A 13,384-nucleotide genomic window follows, 5' to 3' on the forward strand; every position below is an offset into this window, starting at 1 on the left:
CTTAAGCCTAAAGGAGAAGTCCTGCACGGATAAGGGACCGGTAGTTGTAACACAAGCGACCACACTTGGAGTACTGCGTACAATTCTGGTCACCACATCTTAAAAAGGACATTGTTGAACTGGAGAAGATACAGAAGAGGGCAACCAAGATGATCAGGGGCCTAGAGCACCTTTCTTACGAAGCAAGACTACAACTCCTGGGGCTTTTTAGTTTAGAAAAAAGACGACTGCGGGGAGACATGATAGAGGTCTATAAAATCATGCATGGTGTGGAGAAAGTGGAGAGAGAGAAATTCTTTTCCCTCTCACACAACACTAGAACCAGAGGTCACTCCATGAAATTGATTGCCAGGAGGTCTAAGACCAACAAACAGAAGTACTTTTTCACACAACGCGTGATCCACTTGTGGAACTCTCTGCCACAGGATATGGTGACAGCCAACAATCTGGATGGCTTTAAGAGGGGTTTGGATTACTTCATGGAGGAGAGGTCTATCAATGGCTACTAGTCGGAGGGCTGTGGGCCACCTCCAGCCTCAAAGGCAGGATGCCTCTGAGTACCAGTTGCAGGGGAGTAATGGCAGGTGAGAGGGCATGCCCTCAACTCCTGTCTGTGGCTTCCAACGGCATCTGGTGGGCCTTTGTGCGAAACAGGATGCTGGACTAGATTGGCCTTGGGCCTGATCCAGCAGGGCTGTTCTTATGTTTCTTATGTTTCACATAAAGATACTAATGAAGTTGTGATGCCTTTTGACTTACTTGATTTCTTAAGATCCTTAAGAAAAAGTGCATTACGAATAAATGAACATGACTGAACTTAACAGGCACCCTGAAACAAGAAGTCATTAAACCTTTTGTCTTCCATGACAGGATCTGTGGTAACAGATGAAAGTGATCAAAGCATTGATCGCTGCTTCTCTGTAGAGCATTGGCTTTCTGTAACATTGCCAACCTATTTCACAGTCTACATCTTTCTTGGAAGCATTTTCCTTTTACAGATATCAGTTGTCAAATCTGTCCCCTTCTGGTTGGCATTTATAGTTATCAAGTGGTTGACAGAAAACAAAGAGGACAGCACTTGATCTCCAGGGACAGTAATATGACTAAAAATGTTGGATCAGTGCACATTTATGCAGCTGTCCTGGTAAGAGGCTTGAATGAGAATCTGGGGATATGGCTGCTCTGAGTAGATGAACCAGTTTATTCTGTGGGTGGTAAAAACAGGGCTTCAAAGAAACCTCATGTTGTCTGGTTGTTGACCATAATAAACTCTAATTCTGATTCTGAAACCCCATGGAGTTTGTTTAGTATTGGAAAAGATATCCTATCTTATGCCAGTTTTGCATCTGACACCAAAACTAAATTGCCTAATTATGTCAGACAAGACACATTTGCATGAAGTAGCAATTATTTACAAGCAATTGTCTCATATAGAAAAGATTTTCCTTGTATCACCCTCTTGAATTGGTCTGTAAGAGTTGAGCTTCATCACAACTCTGCTGGCGGGTGGGGAGAATGCAAAAAAACCCCACTTTAATTGCCATCTCTCCTGATTGCTCGTTTGAGTAAGCTTTGAATCCAATCAAGTGAATCAGACTTAAGCACTAGTAAGAATGAAAAAAACAGAAGGCATGGGTGGGAGGTTAGTGGAGTGGAATAGGGGACCGATTGTGCTTTGTCCTTGCCCGCAACATCTAGTCTCCTGGATTTTTTACTTTTGGATTAGCCCAGGGGTTCACAAATGTGGGTCCTCCAGATGTTGTTGGTCTAAAACTCCCATCATCCCCAGCCGCCATGGCAGAAGCCGCAATTGATGATGACAACTGTAGTCCAATAACATCAGGAAACCCAAGTTTTAGAGCCCTGTGTTAGCCTGATCTCTTCTACAGGAAAGATTATCTGTAGCTATAATTTAGAATGAGTGATATCACCAATATTCATAATCACTTGGTTCAGAATACAGATTTGTTCATCTTATAATGCTTGGCTGTATCAGAAATTAAATATTGTCTTCCTGAGAAGTTTTATGTGGCTCGGAATATAAAACAACTAGCTTAACCCGCGCAGAGAATCTGCGCGCTAATACTTCATTGCTCCCCTCACCCCCTGCCACAGCCCCACTCACCTCAGAGATCTCTCCACCCTCACCTGAGCTGCACTCCTGCTCATCCTCCTCCATCCCATTGCTTCCATCTTCCTTACCCCTCTTGATCACTCCTCCATCCCTTTACTCCATCCCCCTCACCCTTCTTGGTCGCGGCTGCAGCGTTGTGGCACCTATTGGCCAAGTGCAGCCCCCTATCCCCAGAGACCTCCCCACCCTCACCTGAGCCCCATTCCTGCTCCTCCCCACAGGAGCAACAGCAGCAGTGGTTGATTGGGCCCTTCCTCGCTGCTGCCGCCACCATGGTTGCTCGTTCCCCTCAGGCCGCTGACAGGCTTGGGCCAATCCCTCTCTCTTCCTTCTTTCTCTCTTCCCCTCCCTTCTTTTTCTTTCTTTCTCTCTCCTCCACTCACTCTTCCCCTGTCTTTCTTTCCCCTTCTTTCCCCCCTTCTTTCTTGCTCTCTCTCCCTTCCTGAGTTAACAGATCTTGTTCATCTTGTTTCCTCATCTAATTCACACAACAGCAACCTTCTTCTCCTGAAGGGGCTCTTTCCTCCCTCACGACCCCTCTCTTCACAGATGCCTGCCCACTATTCTTTTATATAGAGAGATTCTTCTCCTCTACAATCAAGAACATCTTCTGACCAGTAACAGTTGCATTCTAACTGACCTTAATCATCACAGGCTCCTCCCCCTATCTGCATATGTAATCCCCACTGCCCAATCACCATGGTGCTTCTGCTCGTGAACTCTCGCGAGAGCTACCACACACAGGATTAGCCACAGGTATGCCTTAGAGAATTATATAGAGAGATATTCTGCACAGGTACTTGACCAAGAGCTCCTTAATGTTATCCCTTCATTCTCAAAAAAACCCTCATTGATCGATTGCCATGAAACTCTGAGAACTACCAAGTCATCTGGTTTGTAGGTGCATGCACAGATATCAATTACTGCTAACCTAACCCTTCACTTTTGAGAAAACTCTCACTGGTTGCTGTGAACTGTGTGTCCAGAGTAAGCTGTATGTCCAGAACCAAGCAACCTTTTGTCTAGTGTGTAATTTCTCTATTTGAGTCGATTCTCTTGATTGCTTCTTGAAATGTTTTATGCAATTGCTGTCCTCCATCCAAATCTAAAACTTTCTCTTGCTCACTAGTGTGTCTGTTTGTGTGTTTTGACAAGGAGGGGGATGAATTTCCAGACAGGTTTCTGCAATGACTGATGCTAGGACATACAGTTCCCACAGGGCAATACGATAATACACATGCACACACACCCAGCACTATCAGCACTCATGTGCCAACAATACAAGCCAGGAGAAAACTCTCAGGAAACAGATGCACTCTTTAAGAATTCTAAAAGAAAGATTATAAAAGCTGAGCCAATTCTGAATCAAGTTGAGGTGAGTTCACCCAGCAGAATGGACTTATATGAATATTTTTCCCTCTACTGGGTTGTGATTTTTGTAGATCCTGCATAGCAAGATCCACATGGAGTGGCTATCTCCATCATCTAGCTGCCCTAAAGGCTTTTTAAAGCCATATTTTCTGTGGTATACATTTTTAAAATAAATGAAAGAAAATGGTGCCTTTAACTGTGCAGAAGAGGCAGTCTGAACAGATGTCACTTTCTTCTCTTCTGTGTGAAAAGTGGCATTTGCTAAAATTCCTTTTTCCACACAACTCTTCAAGGTACCCAACCTGAGCCTCTTCTTCCTTTACATCTGTTTATCCCAGGCATACTAAATTGTGACTACATCAAATATGAGATGAATAAAGAAAGAATCTAGGTTATAATTTAGGCAGTGTGTCATATTTTTGCCTCTGATATTCTGGCAATACAGTCCTACACTGTCCCTTAATCATAGGAACATAGGAACATAAGAAACTGCCATATACTGAGTCAGACTATTGGTCTATCTAGCTCAGTATTGTCTTCACAGACTGGCAGCGGCTTCTCCAAGGTTGCAAGCAGGAATCTCTCTCAGCCCTATCTTGGAGAAGCCAGGGAGGGAACTTGAAACCTTATGCTCTTCCCAGAGCGGCTTCATCCCCTGAGGGAAATATCTTGCAGTGCTCACACATCAAGTCTCCCATTCATATGCAACCAGGGCAGACCCTGCTTAGCTATGGGGACAAGTCATGCTTGCTACCACAAAACCAGCTCTCCTCTCCACTTGGGGCTACAGTCTGTTTCACAGAAAACATTTTCCAAGGGGCTCTTTGCAAAGGCATTATGGGAGACCTGCAGGACCCTGTGAGGGATGTGCTCCAATTTTTAATGCAAATAAATGTCTGTACTGAAGTACTAAAATGTGTCCTTCGCGGTAGTGTTTCCTAACTTTTGGTGGGGGAAAACATATCTATCTATCTATTTATCTATTCTGGTCTGTTTGCAGACTTGCTGTAGGATACATTTCTTAAGAGTGAAGGTTTATTTTGCAGCATTAGTATACATCTGTTAGCTAGTCAAGTCTGAAGGCTGATATAATTTGGCCTTTAGAGAATGAGGTCAAATAATCCTCCGTATTCCCACACTGCAGGTGCTACATCCACAGCATGAGTCTCTGTTGAATATCACGTGCCTGTTCTGGGAAGTGCTCCCATTGACGTCAGACTGGAAACCTTGCTGAGAGTTCTACACACAGAATAAGGAGTGACTATGCACAAGGCAAAGCTGTACTTTACCCTGCAGCTGTAACATATTAGCTGGAAATGCTGTAATCTTTCTGCATTCCATTGAAGAATATGAGTGGGTTCCCCCACACATACACAAAATGTTGGGTTTGCAAAAACATTGCTTTTCAAAATATTTCACACCTATTTCTAGGAAATTCTTGGGGAAGAAAACTGTGGTTGTGGTCAAAAAGGGGCTGAAATGCATTAATAGCAGCTCCATGAGATTAGAAATAGGGACGAAGTTTTGACTGCATGACATATACTCTTCAGTGTTCTCCCTGTGAAGATAGCTAATATGGACTTTTAGCTTGCATTATTATCATGGGGCTCCATGCATTCCCTAACAAGATATTTCAGTGTATTGCAAGTCATATGTACATAAGGGATCACCTAGTATATAGTCTCACTATTTGTCCTCCTGAGCTGTGCTTTGTGCACTGGTCATAAATCTTTGCTGAACTCTAGAGCTATAAAAGCATAGCTCTTCCGTCTTGCTGGTCTATAGCTGGAGACAATACTGCCTGCTAGGACTAGAGCCTGGAAAATTTCTGCTTGCCTTCAGTGGATTGTTGCTCTGTGAACTATCACACACTGTTGCAAGGGACAATCATTCTTCCATAATCATCTTCATTGCATTAATGTTATGTATTTTAAAAATAGATTTTATATATATATAAGGGCTTTTCCTCCACCTTCCATAAAGGCATGCCCATGGGTTCCATTAAAAAAAACAATCCTAATAATAACACTACTAAAACCAGACAAGAAGAGAAACACACAAGACTGCAAGTAATGTTATCAAGAGACCAGTAAAGCAATGTATATATCATTCAGGATTGTGATTTCAGTTTAATTATTATTAAATAATAATTTAATCTTATTATTGTAATATTAGATGAGACCGAGTGCCTGCAAAACCTTAGTACTGGAAGGACAAAGAATTTCTTAATAAATGCATGTATAAATGTATGTGGTAGTACTACAGTGCCACCAAGTCCTACCATTGAAGGTTGGTGAGGGCTGCAAGTGAGAGTCATTGCAGCAAACCCCATCAGGTTCTGCTAGGGTATTTTCAGATAGGAGGCTTTACCGCAAATTTACTGTGAAGCTTTACTGCAAGTTAGAAATTGCCCCCCCAAATGATGCAAAAAGTGGATTTTTTTTACCCCAGATATAAATCAGGCTACACACTAATGCGCAATGAAAAACCCAAATTGTGTGTGAAGTGCTCCCTGATAGCTCACAACAACATCGGGGTAAATCTGGATGATATATGAATGCACACTCCCATTCCTGAGGAGATGAGAACTAAAAGCAAGGTGTGAAAAACCTCCCAGTCGTGTTTTATAATGCCCTTGAATCTATGGGCAAGCATCAATCAGACTTCTATCAAAGCTCCCTGGTTTTGTGATCCAAGCCTAGAAAAGAAAATATCTGTTTCTGTCTAGAGCCAAGATTAGCCAGCACCCGCAGGGGCAAATCCCTTACAAGACAACGATTTGGGGACTGGATGGTGGGAAAGGGCACTCGCAGTGGGAGCAGCATATCCCATCAGCTGCTGCACACAGTTGCAGAGGCCTCGAGGGAGTTCTGGCCTTGTGGAGTTCCTGCCAAGTCGGAAGCAACAGCAAATCTGTCACCCACTGCTCTTGGCCTTGGCAGCCCTGCTTCCCCGAGGAAATTGACCCAGAGGGCAGCAGCGCTCGAGCCCAAAGTGTCATGAGAGAACTTTACCAGCTTGGAAGGCAGCCTTTGTGAAGCAGGCAGGTTCTACTTCTACTATTCCCGGTTCATATGGAGAGGTATTGTCTGGGTAAATACTGCCTGGTCAAGCCACCATCTGGCTATTCCTCATCTACAGAAAGAATGCAGTCTGTGTAGAGAAAGAAGCTAGCGCATCTTGGTTAGCTGCACTGGCCGTGCTAAAGTGTGTGCAAGCGTCCAGTGTGAGAGAAATCTTGCTGCACTGGGGCATGTCCAGGCCCAAAGACTACACCAACCTTTGGCTGTATATACAGTAGCATATGTATCATTTTGTGCTGTGCTGTGTATGTGGCCTTCTCATATTGTGCTCACAGTTAGCCTTTGGTCTTGCACACTCCTGAACAGGCATCAGGTCCCTATTTCCTTTTCCACTATAATTCTTAGGCCTAGCTCTCACAAATGGCAGATAAAGTGATGTCTCGGTTATACCACTGTACAACTCAGAGAGAGAGAGAGAGAGAGAGAGACCCACACTACACATCAGGAAGCAGGCTGGACTAGAACCTCTACCCTCACATCTAGTTTCTATATGCGGGGAATAGTTTCGTATGGGTCATGAGTTACATTGAGTCATGTAACTTCCCACTTGCTGTCTGAAGTGTTCGAGTCCAGACACAGATTCACCACCCTATCCTCAGTTTGTGAGAATCGGGTCTTAGTCAAAGGTGGAGCTGCAGATGCCAGAAGCTTAATGTAGGAAACTGAGAGGTAAATCTCCTAAGACAGGGAATGTGTGTGGGATGTAAAAGTGCAGGAAGTTGCATAATGCTGTCATGCTTTTTCAGATGTATGTACAGGTAAGAAAAAGAGGACACAGAGGTAGGTAATAGTTTTTGGGTTTGTTTGTTTTTTAAGAATGGGATTTTTATTTATTTTATTTTGTAAAGGAATTAGACTTTTTAAGGGAACAGGGCAGGGAACAACAGGCACCTTCCCTGTGCTGGATATGTCCACCAGTGCTACGATGTCCACAGTGATTCATGGGCATTGCAGAATGTGCATGGGCAAAATAATGCCATGTTCAATGTGGTGTGAAACAGTTCCTATTCTGCATGATACTGATTGCAGGAACATATTGACTGTGCAGCACCAGAGGACCCTAATGTGGAAGCACCCTGAGGGTATCAAATGATCCACAGGCTCCATCCAATAATATGCCACTGCCTCATAGACAGCATCATGAGTTCCTTGGCTTCTAGATTAAGCACCCAACTGGACCTGGAACAGCACTGTGGAATTCTACCATGCCCCTCTGCTATACCTCATCTGATTCCTTAGGATCCTTTTTGCCTCTTCAGGCTCCCCACAGCTCCTTTCAGTCACTCCTGTTCATCAGGCTATGACCATTTTACTTCCTCCTTGACTCCGGCACTTACCTAGCCCCATGAATGAGACCAATTTTGCTGTCATTAATTGGTCCATGATTAAATCTGGGATTAGGATTGCACTTGCTAGCCCCACCCCAACCTCTGCACATTCATCAGAACTTCTGAACAGAGCCTGCTATGCATATATAAACTCTGAGTGCATCAGCAATGTCCAGTCCAAGCTGGCTCTTCCATGAGATGAGATGAGATGAGATGAGAAGGTTGCCTCAGGTGAGGGAGCACTGAGTGTTGCCACCCAACTTGCCCGCTGCCTCTCCCTTCTCTGTCCTGCTTGGGCACACCCCCTCTGTTCCTCCCTCCCTCCACTTTTGGCCAGCGCTCCCTTACCCAGCAACATGCCAGTGGCATGGTGCCAGACCCTCCTGGGAGTTATTCACACATGGCTTCATGCCATGGGATATCTGAAGAGAGAATCTGCTTCACAGCAGATTCACAGATGTTTAATTCGGGGCGGGGGGGTGTTAAATGGACAGTTCACGTAGGGTCAGCTCCTCCCTGCAATCCCTTCAGATCATTTTCCTGTGTGTTCTCACCACTTGCTCTGGGTTTTTTAGCCAACCAATCCCATCAGGAGGAGGTGTGAGAGCTTGTTTGTGTGGGTTAGTTTGACAGTTAGTTAGGGAAGACCACAAGACCAAGCAGCCGGGGATCGAGCAGAACGCAAGGGTTCAGGTTACATCTTGGGTTTAACTCAGGAATTTCTCCCTCCCCCTCCCCTTCTGGACTCTCTCATTCTCCCTGTGGCCCCTCTTCCTTCCTCAGCCAGCCATTCTACTTCTCTCCCCATGGATGGTGTGAAATGCTATTCATCTTTAGCAAGCCTTCGTGGCGGCATTCTGCAGACAGGGGCACGTGCACCACAGCTGGGTCGACACCAGAGTGCAGAAATGCCTCTGCGATTCAGCAGAGCTGAGGGTGCCTTCTGTGCTTAAAAGCATCTCCTGTGGGGATCCGTGGCCAATGTCTCACTTGCTGCCAGTTTGTGACCTCAGCACAGCATCCCTGCAGGTGCTGGAGAGGGCTTTCTCTGCTGAGCTGAAAGGACCCCCTCCATGGAATTGCATCAATCTGCCACAACCCCTCCCCTGCCTCCAGTACTTGCAATTGGAAATCTCCTTTGCTGCTACCTGTGAGGATTTCAAGTGCGAGTTTGGAAAGAAGCCCCTCCACACATCACAGAGAAACTTCGGGGCATAACAGAAGCCTCAGGGTTTTTGCAAAAGCTGCTGGAAACAGAGGATTTTTAAAAACCGGACATAATTCGGGCTAAGCCAGAATGCGCAGCCTCAATTCGGGGAAAACCAGAGTCCTGTCTGTACTGGTCCCTGATAGCCTGCAGCTACTTTGGGGTAAATGCAACTAATATGTGGACTGGCCCACTCCATTCCGGAGGAGATTAGAAGTAAAAGCCCTGTATGTAAAGCCTCCTGGCTGAGTAAGGGAGGAGCAGCAACAAGCACCATTGTGGGGGAGGGAGGAAGAGTAGTGAATGGCACCATCTGTGCATTGCTGGGTGGAATCAGGACGAAAAATTGTGAGTGGACCTTTCTGCACACTGCCATGCATGGGGTAAGGTGAGCTGGGGAGGAAGAGCAATGAGTGGTGTGCCCTACACACTGTTCAGGGCATCATCTTAGCACAGCACCTCAGGGGTCAGAGGTGCACAGAGGTGATCAGTACACATGTGTTGGTTGCAAGATATAGATCCATGCATTCAGAACCTCCGTGCACATGTAGGCCAGTGTGCAAATTACAGGAAGCTAGATGGGTCTGCCCTCTTTAGCTTTTGTTACAGCTCCCTTAGCTACTGTATTTATAAGGCTAAAGGGGGCACAATTTGGCTAAAACTGGAGTGAGTTATCACTTGGAGTGTGTGGATTTCATTAAGAGTCCCTCCTTTTCCTCCATGACTTGAATGACTGGTGTAGGTTCTGTTCAGAATTTGCAATGCATGCATGGGGGTTAAGGCAGCAGGCACAATCCCAAAGGCCTTCCCATATGGACCACTTTAAAGTGGTAATGAAAAGATATGAGAAAGTAAGTGCTGGCCTCTAAGGGGCGCAGTAAAAATAGCGCAAGGCCAGAGCGCTGAAAATTTTATTGATCAATTGATTGATTTGATTTGATTTGATTTGTATACCACCCTTCCAAAATGGCTCAGGGCAGTTTACAATTAAAAATTCCAGTGAGGGAGGACAGGATTGTGTAGCATGCATCTGGATCCTGCACAAGAGCCAGTCAGAAGCACTGCAGGAGCTGGTGGTGTGGGGACTGAGATAAAAGGATGTCTGGAAATCTACTGAGTAATGGACAAAGATAAACAAAGGGAGACAGTGGATGAGGAGACAGAGAAGTAGATCTTGGCAGTCTGGGTCCAGGTCCTATTTCTACCATTGTGTGTCTTCAGACAAATCACAGTAAATTTCCCAGCTACCTATAATATGGAAACAATACTGTCATGGCTCATTAGGATTGTAAACTTTTTTCTGCCGTGTCCCTTTCTTGCTATGTGGAAAGAAGTGGAAATTCAGGCCCATGAAACTTTCCCTTCCCCCAGGGCGGAGGTGCAGTGGTGGGGAAAGCTTTATTTGCTGGATTTTTTGCTTCTGTGCACATTGTTGATAAGGCACAGAGACCCTCTTAGGGGGGAAAAGAAAAGTTGGCAATCCCACTTTCTCCCAGAGGTTGTGAGGATGAGGCCAATAAAGGTTCTTAAACATTTTGCACGTTGAAAACAATGTTTTAAATGTTGCCACACTCATTGAAAAGTTTATTCCCATTTCACAGATCGTTATGCAGGATTCAGGGATTAAGTAAACAGTTAAAGAAAGTGCAGGGGGAAAGGGACCTTTGTCTCTTTAAGACAAGAGGAACTGAAAGTCGTATATCTTTACTGTACTCTGGGGTTATAAAAACATACGTCTTCATTCTTTTATTACATCTATAAACATCAGGCTGCAGTTGACTGTTCCCTGGATTAGAATGTCCTAGTACTTTAAGTGAGTTTTGTCAGTGAGAGGGAGGGAGAGTATCACATCCAGGGGTGGGTTTTCCTTCATTTTTTTCCCCTGGATTGTTTTTATAGGACCCTGTCAGTCTCTTGTAAGCTTCAGCCACTGCCAAAGTTCTGAGAGGCAATGAATTTGAGATACACAGGTTTCAGAGTTTATTCTTGCTTTGGCTTTGTATAACTTTCCTTTGCTTCGGTACGGTAAGCAGAAGCAAATCGTTCATGCTATTTTCAATTAAAAAATGTTACTTGTTTGGATAGAGCACTTTGATTGCCACCAGAAGTTGAAACTGCTTTTTTATAAAGTGAAAGCTAGCTGACTAGAACAAATCTTTTTATTTAGTGTTTTGCTTGCTGCATGTTTGAAATGATTAAAAATGAACAAAATTGGGCACATGATTGAATACTTTGTATGGGATCAACTTGGGTTTTATGCCTCTAGAGCCTTGTCGGATTCTTCCATTTTGAGTTCATAATAATTAAAGTTACAAAAAGAAAATTCCTCTAAAGAGTGATGTATCATATTGTGTACACTTGGAAAGCTGGTTTAGATGAAATGCTGCTTCGAAGAAAGCCACATCCCTCTGGCATATATTTTAAAAACTATGAATTAATCTAATTGATATCTGCTTAGTATTGTGTCTTCCGGTAAGGCTAGAGAGGATAAATATCAGAAACTGCTACTTTAATGTTATGCTTACAGTAAAATTAAAATGAGGCTTAATAGCATATAAAATATAGTTTCAGGTGGCACATATGTATGTTTCTTTTAGAAATATGATGTTAAAATGATGGCCACGTGTGTGGCTACTGATCCATCATTCAGTTAAGCTGAAATTGATGTGCAGTCTTTCGTTCCATTGGCTCCAGATTGGCTGGAATCCAATTGCAAATGTTAGGCTTTTTAAACCAGATATGGACCACAGACTGCTTCTTTTAGAAAACATGATGTACGGAATACATTATTTATTTATTGGGAACTGCCATATTAATTTTGTCATTTTATTAGGACAATGCAGTCATACCTGCCAACATGTCTCTATTTTCCCACTCACCTGAATGGGAAAATAGTGACATGTTGGTAGGTATGTGCAATGTGACTCTTGATTTTTAAAATAATTCATATTGCATGCTACATTTTCTAAAAGATTCAGAGTCAAGGTACAGTTGATTACCAGGCTTCAGGGAACAAGCAACACAAAAGGATTCTCCTCATCTTGCTCTGCTTCTGAACTTGTGAGGGCATCTGACTGGCCACTGTTGGAGAGAAAGTGATGCATTAGATAGAACTCTGCTCTGATTCAGCACAGGCAGTTCTTATGTGTGTGATCTGTGCTTGTTTTGTCAAACATTAATTGTGTGGAGATAGACAAGGGATTCTAAAGCACTTGCTGATACATCTTCCAAGTACAGGATGTTAAATACAAGATCCATGTGCAATGCCTTCCATGGGTTCAAAAATGACCTAAACTATTGGCATTTCACAAGAGCAACCTTGCAGGCACCCTTCTCCCACCCCAGGAACTGACGTTGGACTACCTGAGCCTGCCTGCCTGTAGTCCAAACTAATGCTGTTTAGCCATATAGGGCCAGATTCTCATTCAAAGGCTTACTTTGGAATGATCCCAGTGGATGTGTGCCCATGAAAGCATTGCCTTGGAATGTAGCATCTGTGTCCCCTTTTCAGGGATTCAGCTGGCTCTAACAGAAATCCAGCTCAAAAGTGTTAGTTTTGAACAGGTAGTCTCAATAAAGACTACCCATTCTGATATAACATTTTCACATGCATGCATGCATCCACAGGAATAATTCCAAAGACATCCTAGGAGAACAAAATGTTACACACGGCTTGACAGTATACACATAGTGACACTACAAACCAGTGAAATGCCAGATCAGAAAGTACCCATCTGCAGATCATGTAAACCTTATGGCTTTCAATGGACAGTAGCACATAACATGCCAATAAAAGGGACAAGGTGTATTAGAAGAGACTAATCTCACTGGAGGAACCACTCGAGGCAATTTTGCACATCTCTGTGGTACACTATGCAACGTATGGTTCTTCTCTTTGTTAAATGTAATAACTTTGAAGATAGACTCTTCCATTGTTATCGTTTCAGCACCATCACTATACATGGCACATGACAGAGGAAAATATTTTTGAAAACCCATAGGTCCCTTCCTGAAGGAGCTTACATTCAAAATTTTGTCAAGAAAGGGGGAAGAAAATGAAAGGAAAGGAGGAAAAGAGGAGGCAACTGTAAAAAGAGAGTACTATTAATAATAATCAAAATTCAAAACATCAAAATTCAGGTGCTGGAATCATTCAAACTAACAAATCCTCCTTTCAGTCTAAGACTAATGTGAATGTGTGCAGTATGGCAGTGAACATTCGCTGGTTTTACAGATATGGCCGTTCAGATTACATGAGACT

At 43.7% G+C, this 13,384-nt stretch overlaps 1 protein-coding gene and 1 long non-coding RNA gene across 9 annotated transcripts in view; one reads left to right on the forward strand and one right to left on the reverse strand.

Moving 5' to 3' along the window:
- The window catches only part of PDE9A (phosphodiesterase 9A), a 123,158-nt gene that overhangs the window by 43,973 nt on the left and 65,801 nt on the right, over window positions 1-13,384 (forward strand). The window contains exon 1 of one of the 8 annotated variants that reach the window (XM_053306474.1): window positions 10,904-10,936. The exons of 5 other annotated variants lie outside the window; for them this stretch is intronic. The gene's annotated coding sequence lies outside the window, so the exon portion shown is untranslated. Of the gene's footprint in view, window positions 1-10,903; window positions 10,937-11,005; window positions 11,149-13,384 lie in introns of those variants that run through there. 2 more of the 8 variants (XM_053306473.1, XM_053306472.1) reach the window with 2 other exon arrangements.
- LOC128349711 (uncharacterized) overlaps window positions 1-13,384 on the reverse strand; it is a 122,769-nt gene that overhangs the window by 20,617 nt on the left and 88,768 nt on the right. Inside the window, exon 4 of the long non-coding RNA XR_008318934.1 lies at window positions 12,123-12,204. This is a non-coding gene — a long non-coding RNA (uncharacterized LOC128349711). The remainder of the gene's footprint in view (window positions 1-12,122; window positions 12,205-13,384) is intronic.

Source organism: Hemicordylus capensis, chromosome 3, assembly GCF_027244095.1.
Source record: "Hemicordylus capensis ecotype Gifberg chromosome 3, rHemCap1.1.pri, whole genome shotgun sequence".
NCBI classification, from domain to species: domain Eukaryota; kingdom Metazoa; phylum Chordata; class Lepidosauria; order Squamata; family Cordylidae; genus Hemicordylus; species Hemicordylus capensis.